Source organism: Gopherus evgoodei, unplaced genomic scaffold (assembly GCF_007399415.2).
Source record: "Gopherus evgoodei ecotype Sinaloan lineage unplaced genomic scaffold, rGopEvg1_v1.p scaffold_32_arrow_ctg1, whole genome shotgun sequence".
In the NCBI taxonomy this organism is placed as follows: Eukaryota; Metazoa; Chordata; order Testudines; family Testudinidae; genus Gopherus; species Gopherus evgoodei.
In genome coordinates this window covers 3,955,278-3,968,903 of record NW_022059994.1, presented here as the reverse complement: position 1 = coordinate 3,968,903, position 13,626 = coordinate 3,955,278, and the positions used below count along the sequence as shown (strand labels likewise).

The following is a 13,626-nucleotide window of genomic DNA, read 5'->3' as shown; positions in this document are numbered from 1 at the left end:
TGGCCGGACAAATTCAAATGAGAAAAAAGAAAGCACTAATTTTTAAGAGGGAGTGTGATTAAGCATTGGAACAAACCACTGAGGGGAGTGACGGACTCTGCATTTTTTTTGTTTATCTTCAAACTAAGACTGGATGACTTTTTTGCAAGATATTCTTCAGTCAAACCCATGCTATTGATCTCAGTCTGGGGATCAGTGAGTGAAATTCTCCAGCCTGAGCTGGAAAGCAGGTCACGCTGGAGAAGTGTTATGATCCCTTCTGGCCTTAAACGGTAAGGATTGATGAATGAATTACCCCCCCTCCCCCGTGGGAATTAAACTCCTCCATGATCAACTTTTTCCTGGACATCTGAGAACCTAACGGTTGCCTCTATATTTAAGAAGATTCCCCCATTTAAGGAAACAGTGTTTCCCACGTGTTAATAGGAAAATCAATCAGCTCTTAACAGACTGGATTTTGCTCCAGACAAAGCAGGATAAGGAGTTAGGGTTATTCCCCATCCTCTATGTGCGACTGGGCCCCTCTTTCTCTAAGCAGAATCGAAGGTGGCAAAAAAGCTCCGTCCTTTGTAGCAATCCTACGGCATTAACTCCTTGCCTTCCCACCGCTGCTTTCACCCCAAAGGACAACAAATAGGGTGAAACTGTGGCTACAAATTCTCTGCCAACAAGAGAGCAGGGCAGGGGCACAGATGGGTACGCGAAAGAAAAGGTTGACTTGAGATTGTCCAATCCCATTTCCCCCCAGCCCAGCTGCTGTCCCCTCCCCACTGCTACCCCCTCCAAAGTGACATAGAAACATCTGGCTCCTGCTCCCCACCCCTTCCCCTGCTTCACCCTAGTCCCCTGGGACTGGCAGGGCCAGGGGATGTACAGTTTTCTAGTTATTTATTGAGTATTGATGTAAGTTTCCCTCATCTTTTGCCACTTTCCCTCATGGTTACATATAGAATCAAAATCTCCACACATTCCTGCTCTTTCTCTGTTTATAAGGGATGGATCTACAGTCCCCTCACACGGTGACCTTTTTCCTCTCCCATTGTTCAATATTAATATCAAATCCCTTCAGGTTTTGTCATTGCGACCTGTAATTCTCAAATTTTGCTTTAGCACCTCCCACCCTCTGATTGGAGGAGCTCCCCATCCTGGGTCACAGCACCAGTTTCTTTGTTTGGATGGAGGTAAAATGTTGTCTCGGGTGCCAGATGAGATGGGGCAGCGCAGAGCAAGTGGGTAAGGTTGGGGAGAGAGCCCTGAAGTGCCGATGCCGTGGGAACACAGGGGCTGTTCTCTTCCAACATGAGGGCGCGGAGGGACTGGAGGAGAGGAATGGCACAGCATGTATCCCAGATGGAAATTACACAGCCCAATCCAGCCCTCTCCAACCCACCCACCAGCGGCCAACAAAATGTCCAGCCCATGCATCTGTCCTTTTCTGTCTCCCTTTCCCCTTCCCCTGTCAAAGCAACATCACTGCTGGCTTCCTGCTGATTGCGTGACAGGCAGTCCGGGGCAGATCAATACTGTCTGTTCATTGATTGAATATAGATATGGAATATCCTCAGATCTTCCCACTTTTCTATTATGTTATGAAATATTCAGGGTATTCTTTGTTTGAGCCCCATTTATCAAAGATTGACATAAAGTCCCCTAAAAATGTTGTCCAATTTCCCACCATATTGTCCCCCCGATCATGGGAAGACAGGCTTAAAATTATTCACAGTGAGAAATCTCTTGCGCCTGAGGGGGACTATTCACTATCATAAAATGAAGCACAAGACTAAGGGTATGTCTACACTACTGTGGTAAGTCGATCTGTGCTACGCAACTCCAGCGATGTGAATAACGTAGCTGGAGCCGACGTACCTTAGGTTGAGTTATCGCAGGGTCTTACCTGCTGGGGGTCAATGAGAAAAAATCTCCCATCGACTTACCTTACTCTTCTGGTCGGGGGTAGAGTACAGGGGTCGACTGGAGAGCGATCTGCAGTCGATTTGGTAGGTCTTTATTAGACTCGCTAAATCGACCAGTGGTAGATCGATCTCAGAGCCTTGATCCTGGCTGTAGTGTAGACCTGCCCTAAATCTTTGCAGGACTGGTGCCTAATTACCTATAATTGATTAAATATCCCCTCAGATGTTTGCCCCTTTTCTCTCATTATCCAATGTTGACGTCTCTCCTCTGATTTTTCCAACTTCCTCTCACATTTTCACATATTGATCTAAAATCACTCCTTGCTCTTTCATTCTTGAACCTGGAGATTAAATCTCTTCTAACTTTGCCATTTTGCCGCTAATGATTGAATATTGGCATAACAATTTCCTCTGATTCTAGATGTTTCTCCACACTCATCCTTTTTTAATTACAGTATTTTCTCTTGTTCTGGAGGAAAATTGTAGGAGTCAGCACACCAGATGGGAGATATTCTGGCCCGGGTCAGGCAGGAACGGAAGGTTGTTTGGTCACATCCTTGGATTTTAATTTTGTTGGACAGGACGTAGAGCAGGCATCTTGAAGATGTCACAAGACAAATGACTATTTGCCAGGATAATTAATCCTTTCTTACTTTATCTTTGCTTTTCCCTCACCCTTTGCCATCAGATTTTAGTGTTCGAGTGGTGGGAAAATTATGAATTATGGGGGGAGGGATAGCAATGGTGAAGCACTGGAATGGATTACCTAGGGAGGTGGTGGAATCTCGTTCCTTAGAGGTTTTTAAGGTCAGGCTTATCAAAGCCATGGCTGGGATGATTTAGTGGGTGATTGGTCCTGCTTTGAGCAGGGGTTTGGACTAGATAATCTTCTGAGGTCCCTTCCAACCCTGATATTCTATGATAGTTTAGCGGTTTGCGCATTGGCCTGCTAAACCCAAGTTTGTGAGCTCAATCCTTGAGGGGGCCATTTAGGGAACTGGGGTAAAAATCTGTGAGGGGATTGGTCCTGCTCTGAGCAGGGGATTGGACTAGATGACCTCCTGAGGTCCCTTCTAATCCTGATATTTTATGATTCTGGGCGAACCCGGCTGGACCAGTGTGAGAGTCACAGGGTGAGAAGCAGTGACTGAACTGGGGAAGGAAGTTACTGCTGGATCCCTGCGGTGATGGGAAATTCAGTCAGGAGGGGGAGAGAGCATATAGGGAGGTGAGAACTGTTAACTCACTGCCCTGAGGGCAGAAAGAGACAGGAAATGTCCTATGAACATTGTGTGAAGCCATCCCTGAATTCTAAAGGGATATGAATGACACTCCAAGGGTGGTGATAGGCTGAAGGGGTAGGGGTCATCCCCTATTCGTAAGAGGACAAGGCAGTGCAGAGTAGAGGAAGAATCTTGGGACATCAACAGGCTTGGCCAGCCCTGATGGGGCCAACCCCATCACTGATCTGAGGATCACAATAACCCATCTGGTGACCCCCTCCCCATCTACGGCATCAGCTTGAATGGGAATGAGGGAAACACTCCCTGTCCTCTGGCTCTCGTTCAACCTGAGCGTTTGGATTTCCTGCACTTGGAGCATTTGTTGGGGTGACAGGATCCTGGCATCTCCCACAGATTATCTGCTCTTTTCTACCAACTCTGAAATGTTGCGCTGGTGCTGCAGGGACCAGAAGATGCAATTTGCTGGGCTGGGCACTGGGTTTGGAGAGATGTTCTACCTGACTTCTTGCTTTGAAATAATAAAGTAGAATTTAGTTTCTCGAACTCCCAGAGCCCCCTGTCTTGAATAACTGAATAAAAAGTCTTGAAAGCCATCTGGGAAATCTCGTTGAGGGGGTATTTCCCCTGCCTTGAGGACTGCAGATTCCAGAGCTGCCAGCTCTGTGGGGTTGCAGACCTTTCTGTGAGTCTATGTGGGGGGAAAAACCTTGTCTACAGGGGTAATCCCCCTGCCACTGGCTGTCTTTTCATTATGTGACATTGCTTCAACCCCTCCACCATTCCCTCCAGGGTGGGTTGGAGGCAGAACATGGCAGGAGTGTGGAGATCCAAGATCCCTATTGAAAAGCTGAGTTTAGTATGTGGGGAAGGGCAGAGGTGCCAACTTCCTGAGTTTCCAGGGGGGGCTCGATACCCACTTCACCCCAGGCCCTGCCCCCACCCCACCCCACCCCACCCATTCCTCCAAGCCCCTCCCTCACCTCTTCCTGCCCCCTCCAGCCCAATGCCTCCCACGTGCCGCTGATCACTAGCAGGCCGGAAGCGCTTGGGGGTGGGGTGGGGGTGATTGGCAGGGCAGCTGCTGGGTGCTGAGCACCCACTATTTTTTTTCGGGGAAGGGGCTCTACACCTCCTCTTGCAGCACATGATGCTCTGAGAAGTGCGACATGGACTCTGCTCCAGGGGAGCCTCTAACCTGAGCCCTGCTGCCCAGGGATGAAGCCCTCAGGCTTTGGCTTCAGCCCTGGGCAGCAGAGCTCAGGCTTCAGCACCAGATCCCCTAAGCCAGCCCTGGTGCCCCCAATCAAAGGGGGTCATGACCCCCAGTTTGAGAACCACTGCCTTTGTTAAAACAGCAGCAAAGACACTTTTAACTGGGGTGAACTGCTCGAATTCCACCCCAGGATCCCCTACAGGTTTTCACGGCAGCTGCTGAGCGGAGTTAAAAGCTGAGTTGCCTTCTCTTCACTGCTATTTTAACCCAAATTAACACCCCACTTGGGGGGGTTTTGCCAGAAAGACAGATTGCCAAAGGACTATGCTTTCTCCTGAGGGCAAGGAAGGGCAGCAAGGCTGACAAAGCAGTTTTGTTGGGAGCACCCTCGCCTCCCCCCCAAAAAACTTGAGCAATATGTTACGGGCAGGGAAACGCCCTGTCGCTAACAAAGGTTCAGTCCTTTTCTGGGAAGAAGGAAATGAAACAAATTCTCTCTGGCACTCAGACGGAGTCATGGCTGCTGCCGATCCAGCAAAAACTTTTGAGGACGAAGCCTCTTGTCCCATCTGCCTGGAGTATTTTAATGATCCGGTGACTTTAGACTGCGGGCACAATTTCTGCCGAGCCTGCATCACCCGGTGCTGGGAGGGATCGGATACAGATGTCTTCTGCCCCTGCTGCATGGAGATCTTTCCCCAAGGGAACTTCCGGGCCAACAGACAGCTGGGGACTCTCGTAGACCTAATCATCAGACAGCTGAAGGATGAGCAACAACAGGCCAAGCTGGGAGGGGAGAGGGTGTGCGGGGAACACCAGGAGGCTCTGAAACTGTTCTGCGAGGAAGATCAAACCCCCATCTGTGTGGTGTGTGACAGATCCCAGGAGCACATAGCTCACACTGTAGTTCCCATTCAAGAGGCTGCCCAGGAGTACAAGGTGAGATGGAATTTGTCTGTCTAGTGTGGATCACTTGATGATTCCCTGTTCTGTTCATTCCCTCTGGGGCACCTGGCACTGGCCACTGTCAGAAGACAGGACACTGGGCTGGATGGACCTTTGACCTGACCCAGTGTGACCGTTCTTATGTGATTATAGTTATATGCAGCGGTGGTGCAGTTGTGGTGGTCTTAGGATATTAGAGGGCCAAAGGGGTGAGGTGATATCTTTTACTGGACCAACTTCTGCTGGTGAGAAAGACAAGCTTCTGAGCCCACGCAGAGCTTTTCTTCCGAAGCTCGAAAGCTTGTCTCTCTTACCAACAGCATTTGGTCCAATAAACCAGCGGTTCTCAACCAGGGGTACGCAGAGGTCTTCCAGGGGATACAGCAACTTATCTAGAGATTTGCCTAGTTTTGCAACAGGCTCCATAAAAAGCACTAGCGAAGTCAGGACCAGGGTGAAAGTAATTTACAGGATTTACCAGTACTGCCGGAGTCCTGAGGAGGGCATGCCCTCATCTGGAAGAGGTGGGGCATTTTAAGATTTAAAGGCCCTGGGGCACCAGCTGTGGCTGGGAGTCCCAGGGGCTCACGGGCAAATTAAAGGGCCTAGGGCTCCGGCCGCTATGGAGCTCCGGGCCCTTTAAATCCCGACCGCAACTCCAGCTGGGATTTAAAGGGCTTGGGGCTCCTGCCGCTGCGGGGAGCCCCAAGCCCTTTAACTCCCGGCCCCAGCCCAGCTGCCGAAGCTGCGGGTGGGATTTAAAGGGCTCTAGACTCTCCGCAGCGGCGGGGAGCTCCAAGCCCTTTAAATCCTGGCTCCAGCCCTGCCGCCGGAGCTGCTGGTGGGATTTAAAGGGTTCGGAGTTCCCCGCAGCTGCGGGGAGCCCTGAACCCATTTAATCCCAGCCGCAGAAGCCAGTGCAGTCCGGCACGGCGTGCTGACTCTTGCCGGTACAGCATACCGGACTGTATCTGCTTACTTTCACCTCTGGTCAGGACAAAGTAAAATTTCAGACAATTACTTGTTTATCCTGCGCTATAGACCATACACTGAAATGTAAGTATAATATTTATATTCCAATTCATTTATTTTATAATTATATGGTGAAAAGGAGAAAGGCAGCAATTTTTCAGTACTAGTGGCTCTGACACTTTTGTATTTTTAGGTCTGATATTGTGAGCAAGTCGTTTTTAAGTGAGGTGAAACTTGGGGGTACGCCAGACAAATCAGCCCCCTGTAAGGGGGACGGTCATCTGGAAAGGTCGAGAGCCATTGGAACAAAAGGTATTACCTCACCCACCTTGCCTCTCAGCTTATAGCTGGGAAGTTAAAAGTTGTCTGCTCTAAGGAGGAATGGGGTTGGGTGGGGGTCATTTTGGTTTCCTCTGTTGTGGAATCCAGAACTAGGATGGAGTGATGGGACTGGTCATAACCCACATATTTGTTACTGGAAATAAGAACATTCACTAAAGGGCAACTGAAGTCTCATTCCACAAGCCAGACCAAAGAGCTACTGGTCAGGGTCATGTTTTCCAGTTGTTCTCACTAAGTGTCTTTAAACAGGGAGGAGGGGAGGAGCCCCACAAACTTCTGTTCTCCAATTCTTTCAGGAGCAAATCTGGAGGCGGCTGGATGTTCTGGAGAAGGGGAGAGAAGAGATTCTAGCTCTCATAGCATGTGAGGAAGAGCAAAGGCAGGAACTGCTGGTAACTGCCACTGGTATCCTGTAGCCAGCAAATTCACACAGGGAAGTTCCTATGTGAGAAGAGGAAGGATGATTCAGTGGTTAGGATGCTAAGCGTGGGATGCAGGAGAGCTGGGTTCATTGACCTGCTCTGCCCAGACTCCCTGGGTGGTTTTGGACAGTCATTGAGTTGCTCTGTGCCTCAGTTTACCCATCTGTAGCCTGGGGAGAATAGAACTTCCCTGTCCTGGGAGGGGAGTGGCATCTAGTGGTTAGAGCAGGGGAAGCTGGAAGTCAGGACGCCTGGGTTCATTTTTAGCTGCGGAGGGGAGTAGTGTCTTGTGGCTAGAGAGCATGCGAGCTGGGAGTCAGGACTCCTGGGTTCTATCCTTACAGGAGTGTTGTGAAAATAAATACAGTAAAGACTGTGTTCTTCAAATACTACAGTGATGGCAACTGTATAAATAACTTGTGACACTGAAGCAATAAGGACGTGTTGTCTAGAGACATTAAATATTTCCTCTTCGTAAAGCAAAGATCATCTTTTGCTTTAAAAGAATGAAGACTGCTCCAGGAAATGGAGAATGAGGGCAAAGGGTTTCGTTAAATAGTTAAATCATGGTCATTAAACAGTGACTGGTTATCTCAGTTTTTCAGAGGTCCAATCTGAGACAAAGAGTAATTTAAATCCCATTTTTCTTATTTGCAAGTTACTTTTACAATTACCCTGAAGAACACTTCAGACAATGGACAGTTTGCATGACTCTCTCTCTCTCTCTCTGTTCCTGGCCTTTCCCTGTCCATCACAGAGACAAATAGAAATTGACCGGGAGACGATGGGGTATCGATTTGAGAAACTGCACACATTTCTGCAAGAACAAGAGCGCCTCTTGCTGGTCTGACTGGACGAGCTGGAGAAAGAGGTCACCGCCAGAAAGGATGAAAACATCTGCCAACTCACCGAGGAGGTTTCCCGTCTCAACACCCTGATCAGGCAGATGGAGGAGAAGTGCGAGCAGCCTGTGAGTGAATTCATGCAGGTAAGACTGTGAGAGAGACACCCCAGGCCCCGGGCAAGGAAAGGAGGTCTCCTGAAGCCACCGTTGCAGGGCCTCGGGCGTCACTGGTCCCAACAGCGCTCTGCATCTGCACAGCCCAAAAGGAAAATAATTTGGTTCTTTGAGGGCAGAAAAATCTTCCTTTGTCCTGAATGGAGTGGAAGAAAATTCCCTCGAAGGCCAAACCCCAAACTCTGGTCTCCATCAGAGAGCCACTGATGGAGACTGAGAGATGAAGTCCTTCAGGGAGCTGCCTTCAGGGAGCATGGACCCAGAATGCAGAGAACTGGTCATCAAGACTGATTGTGATGCAGAGCGAGTCCCCTCCAGAGCAAGGTGGGTGGGTACCCAGCATGTGGCACTGAGCCCCCGTTTCTCTCTCTCTCTCTCCTCTAGGATGTCAGAAGCACTTTGAGCAGGTAGGTGGCTCCTTCTCACTCCCCCTTGTGCTTCCCAATGCTGGGAAGGGGCTCAGACACCAGGTGAGGGACATGTTCCCTCCATCCCCAACGTCTTGGGGTTGCCGCCATTACTCCAGAGTCCAGACTGGCCCAGACCTTAGGGTCAGGTGACTCTGAGAACTCAGCTCCAGTCACAGCTGTTCTCCCTGGTGCCTGGGCTGGGCCATCAGCTGGTAACACCCCAGGTCTCTCTCTCTCTGTAGATGTGAGATAGGCACATTCCAGGCTCCAGCACCTGCTTCTCCTGAACCAAAATGGAGACTCTGGTTGTTTTCTCAAAATTTCGCTTTCCTCCAGGATGCGCTGAGGAAGCTGAAAGGTAATGGAGAGATGGAGAAGTTCAGGAGGCGTGAGAGTGTTTACACAGGGGCTGGTCTGATTCGGATTTCACTGAGGCTGGTTTCACATCATCCTAATTCTAGTGACTCCAGTGGGGTTAGTTTTGATTAACACCGGGGGCAAATCAGCCCCAAGGTCTTTTTCTTACTGAGTGTGAAAGAGCCAAATCACCCTAAATTTCTGTAGCCTTTTATTTTATTTACAATGAATTTAATAATGTGGGATTACACCGCTGTAGGTTCGGCTCTGGCGGCTAGGGTCAAGCTTAACAGAGTCAAAGTCACCTCTGCTACTTGCTTCAGTTTTAGAGTCTCTAGGAACACGTAATGACCAAGGGCAGTGACCACACAGACATTCACAAGTACAAGGTCTAGTCTGATTTACACGTTTTATTAAAGTGACCATTAAAGTTATGAGTACCCGGGCAAATAGAAATTCCATACAGACCTATGCACAAGTTACAAACATAGTTATACTCACATCCTCCTAGATAGTGTTAGGGTCTGATGGGTCTCTCATGGATTGATCATCAATAGAGGGATGGTTCCTGATGGATTGCCCAGAGGGAGCTCTGAATTTTCCTAATGCAGGCACTCTCTTTTTTATAATGTGATTCTTTCTATACCTCATTAGCATTTCTGCACATAATGCACTCTGGGGTTAGAAATCGGTGACTACCAAGTATCTTGTAAGCAAAAAATTATTTTTACTGTTAATTTTTTGCAACATCGCTCATTGATACATCTTTTCCCATAATCTTAGGGCATCAGGTTATTCTTTGGTCACTTACTTATATCAGCATTTCTTAACTCTACGGCCTAGTATGGTTAACCTAAAATCTTACAGGCCTCAGCCCGTAGGCCCTGTGTTTCAACCCTTTGTACTTAGATAAGACATAATTATCCCTTCTAACTACTAATCAATCTATTTTATAAGTCTATAATCCTACAATTTAAATTCCAACATACAACGATTATATATAATATGCTAATTATACCATCACACAATAAATGAACAATAAACTAAAATCACTGGCTATATGCAGTTTCTTAACTAGCCCATATAAAATTTCAAGTCACTAAAAAGATTTGTCAATAGGTTTTCTGTGCTGTCCCTTCCTCTGTCCAGCCCCTCATTCCCCTCTTGTGACTCAGTCCATGATAGTCATCCGCAAAATCTGATCTCTCTGTGCTCTTCTTCCTTTAGTGAATCTGTTGCCTGAACCAAAACCGGACAGAGGTAAATTTCTAAGGGGTTGTTGGGACACTAGCATTATTGATGGGATTGTTATCCTGATGTGAGGAGAACACGTTTGTTAAGGGACATCAGAAGCAGCAGGAATCAAACTTATTGCTAGAGTCAGGGCTACAAAAAGGACCTCGCACTGCCAGAGCCTCTAGGAACCTCTGTCATTGGAGATTTTTAAGAGCAGGTTGGACAGACACCTGTCAGGGATGGTCGACTCTAGATAATGTTTGGTCCTGCCTTGAGTGCAGGGGACTGGAGTAGAAGACCTGTTGAGGTCCTTTCCAGTCCTACTGTTCTGTGATTCTATGCAATGCCCACTGCAGGGGATTATTACTACCTACTACATTATTGTCAGCTTCTTTGATTTTAATCTCAAGTCTCATGAGGTTGGTGTATTTTTAAGATCCAGCTCTGGGACTCAAGTGATTATGGGAAAAATCTCATTTTCATTTACTATTTTTAAAAAAAATTCTAGCCCTTATGGCTGCAGAGAAACTCCCTTCCCATCCACCCCTGAAAATATGACCACTAGGAATCTTAAAGGCTCAGAAAGGAGGAAGATAGCAAGAACCCCCAATGATTATTTAAAAAAAAAAATTCCACTGATTGGGATTGGGATGATTCATAACGTCTGAATGTTTGGGTTTGGTGATGCTTCCAGATAGGCAGGGCCCACCTTAGTGCTGACTCAGTCACTGTTTAACTATCAGATCAAACGGGAAAGGAAATTTTATCTGTGATTTGAAGGACAGAAGTTGATCAGAGCAAAAAAAATGGGTGAGGGGGAAATGAAAAATAGGCTCGGAGAGGGGCTGTAACAAATTACCGCGAGTGGCCACAAGAAGGCAGCAGAACCTAAGGCATGAGACAGCCCTTGCTGTGCTGTATGTTGAAGCAAACCTTGCCCCACAGCTGGGCTCTGCCTCCAACACTGATTTTTTTAATTCTCTCTCTATGCAGCTGAAGTGACTCTGGATCCAGACACAGCAAATCCCTGGCTCGCCGTGTCCGCAGATGGCAAGAGTGTGCACTGGGGAGTCGCCCGGCAGGATCTGCCCAACCATCCTGAGAGATTTGACCCTGCTCCCTGCGTGCTGGCTTCTGAGGGCTTTGCCTCTGGGAGGCATTCCTGGGAGGTGGAAGTTGGAGAAGGGGCAGTCTGGGTCGTGGGAGTAGCCCTGGAGCCTGTTAAGAGGAAAGGAGAGAGCACGTTTACACCAGAGCAGAGGATCTGGGCTGTGCGGAAATACTGGGAACAGCATTGGGCGCTCACCTGCCCTGAAACTCCTTTGTACCTACATGGGGTCCCTAGGAGGATCCGGATTTATGTGGACTATGAAGGGGGGTTGGTGGCGTTTTATGATGCTGGCAACGAGGCCCCGATCTTCACTTTCCCACCAGCCCCTTTTGTTGGGGAGAAAATCCGCCCTTTCTTTGAGCTGCTGAGTACAGGCTCCCAGATCAAACTGTGCCCCTGAGACACAGGACAAACCATCCCAGATTGGCCTTGGTCCTACATACATTAGTAATAGGGCTTTTCCATAGAAGCAATCAGTGTGGCTGCCTCAGGGACGGTTTTGTTGCCAGCGGGGGAGAAGATGGTCCTCAGAATGATAAATAAAAAGCTGGCGAAGTAAACAATCAGTTAGGATGTGCGTCACACTATGAGAGACGTTTGGAGGAGCCCTGGCACGCAGATCACAGGAGGAGATTTAAAGATGAATATCTACATGTCCATAGTATTTCAGCACCTACAGGTCCCAGCTGAGATCAGGGCCCTGTTGTGCCAGGTGCTGCACAGACACACAGGGAGAGACAGTCCCTGCCCCAGCTGAGATCAGGGATCCATTGTAGAGAGCTTAGGCACCGACTCCGTGGGTGCTCTGGGGCTCGAGCACCCATGGTGAAAAATTGGTGCTCAGCACCCACCGGCTGCTCCCTGCCCCAGCTGATCTCCACCTCCTCCTCCTCCCCTGAGGGCGCCGGGTGCCCGCTTTTTCCCCCTGGCTCCCAGTGCTTGTGCCGCAAAATAGCTGATTTGCGCAGCAAGAGCTGGGAGGGAGGGGGAACGTGGCACGCTCGGGGAAGAAGTAGGGCCGGGATTTGGGGAAGGGGTCCAATGGGGCAGAGACTTTAGGGAAGGGGTTGAAATGGGGGCGGGACAGGGGCGGAGAAAGGGTGGAGTCAGGGTAGGGCCAGGGGGGCGCAAGTACCCACCAGCACCAGGGAAAGTTGGCGCCTATGGCACAGAGTATGAAACAGTCTACACTAGATGATCCCTCACTCTCACAGATCTTGGGAGACAGGCCAATCCTCGCTTACACACAGCCCCCCAATCTGACGCAAATACTCACCAGCAACCACACACCATACAACATAAACACTAACCCAGGAACCTATCCTTGCAACAAAGCCCGATGCCAACTCTGTCCATATATCTATTCAGGGGACACCAACATAGGACCTAACCACATCAGCCACACTATGAGGGCTCATTCACCTGCACATCTACCAATGTAATATACGCCATCATGTGCCAGCAATGCCCCTCTGCTATGTACATTGGCCAAACCGGACAGTCTCTACGCAAAAGAATAAATGGACACAAATCTGACATCAGGAATCATAACATTCAAAAACCAGTGGGAGAACACTTCAACCTCTCTAACCACTCTGGGTATGGCTACATTTGGAATTTCAAAGCGCTGCCCCAGCAGCGCTGCGGGAGCGCTGCCGCGGCAGCGCTGCAGGAGCATTGCCGCGGCAGTGCTTTGAAGTGTGAGTGTAGTCAGAGCGGCAGCGCTGGGAGAGAGCTCTCCCAGCGCTGCATGTAAACCACATCCCTTACGGGTGTAGCGTGCAGCGCTGGGAGCCGCGCTCCCAGCGCTGCTGCCCTGATTACACTGACGCTTTACAGTGCTGTATCTTGCAGCGCTCAGGGGGGTGTTTTTTCACACCCCAGTTGCAGCGCTGTAAAGTGTGAGTGTAGCCAAGGCCTCAGTGACAGACTTGAAGGTGGCAATTTTGCAACAAAAAAACATCAAAAACAGACTCCAAAGAGAGCCTGCTGAACTCGAATTGATATGCAAAATAGATACAATTAACTTAGGTTTAAACAGAGACTGGGAATGGTTGGGTCATTACACTAATTGAATCTATTTCCCTATGTTAAGTTCTCCTCACACCTTCTATGGGTCATCTTAATTATCACTTCAAAGGTTTTTTTTCTCCTGCTGATGATAGCTCATTTCAATTGATTGGCCTTTTACAGTTGGTATGGCTACTTCCACCTTTTCATGTTCTCTGTATGTATAAATATCTTCTGTCTGTGTGTTCCATTCTATGCATCCGATGAAGTGGGCTGTAGCCCACGAAAGCTTATGCTGAAATAAATTTGTTAGTCTCTAAGGTGCCACACGTACTCCTGTTCTTTTTGCAAATACAGACTAACACGGCTGCTATTCTGAAACCAGTCTATGCCAGTGGTTCTCAAACTTTTGTACTGATGATCCCTTTCACAC

The 13,626-nt window shown here is 48.6% G+C and overlaps 2 protein-coding genes and 1 pseudogene across 3 annotated transcripts in view; 2 read left to right on the top strand and 1 right to left on the bottom strand.

Annotated features, from left to right (window-relative positions):
- LOC115640774 (putative zinc finger protein 66) overlaps window positions 1-13,626 on the bottom strand; it is a 687,485-nt gene that overhangs the window by 210,879 nt on the left and 462,980 nt on the right. The window lies entirely within an intron of this gene.
- Window positions 1-13,626, top strand: part of LOC115640675 (zinc finger protein 850-like) — a 542,158-nt gene that overhangs the window by 107,391 nt on the left and 421,141 nt on the right. The window lies entirely within an intron of this gene.
- On the top strand, window positions 4,886-12,142 carry LOC115640796 (annotated as a pseudogene).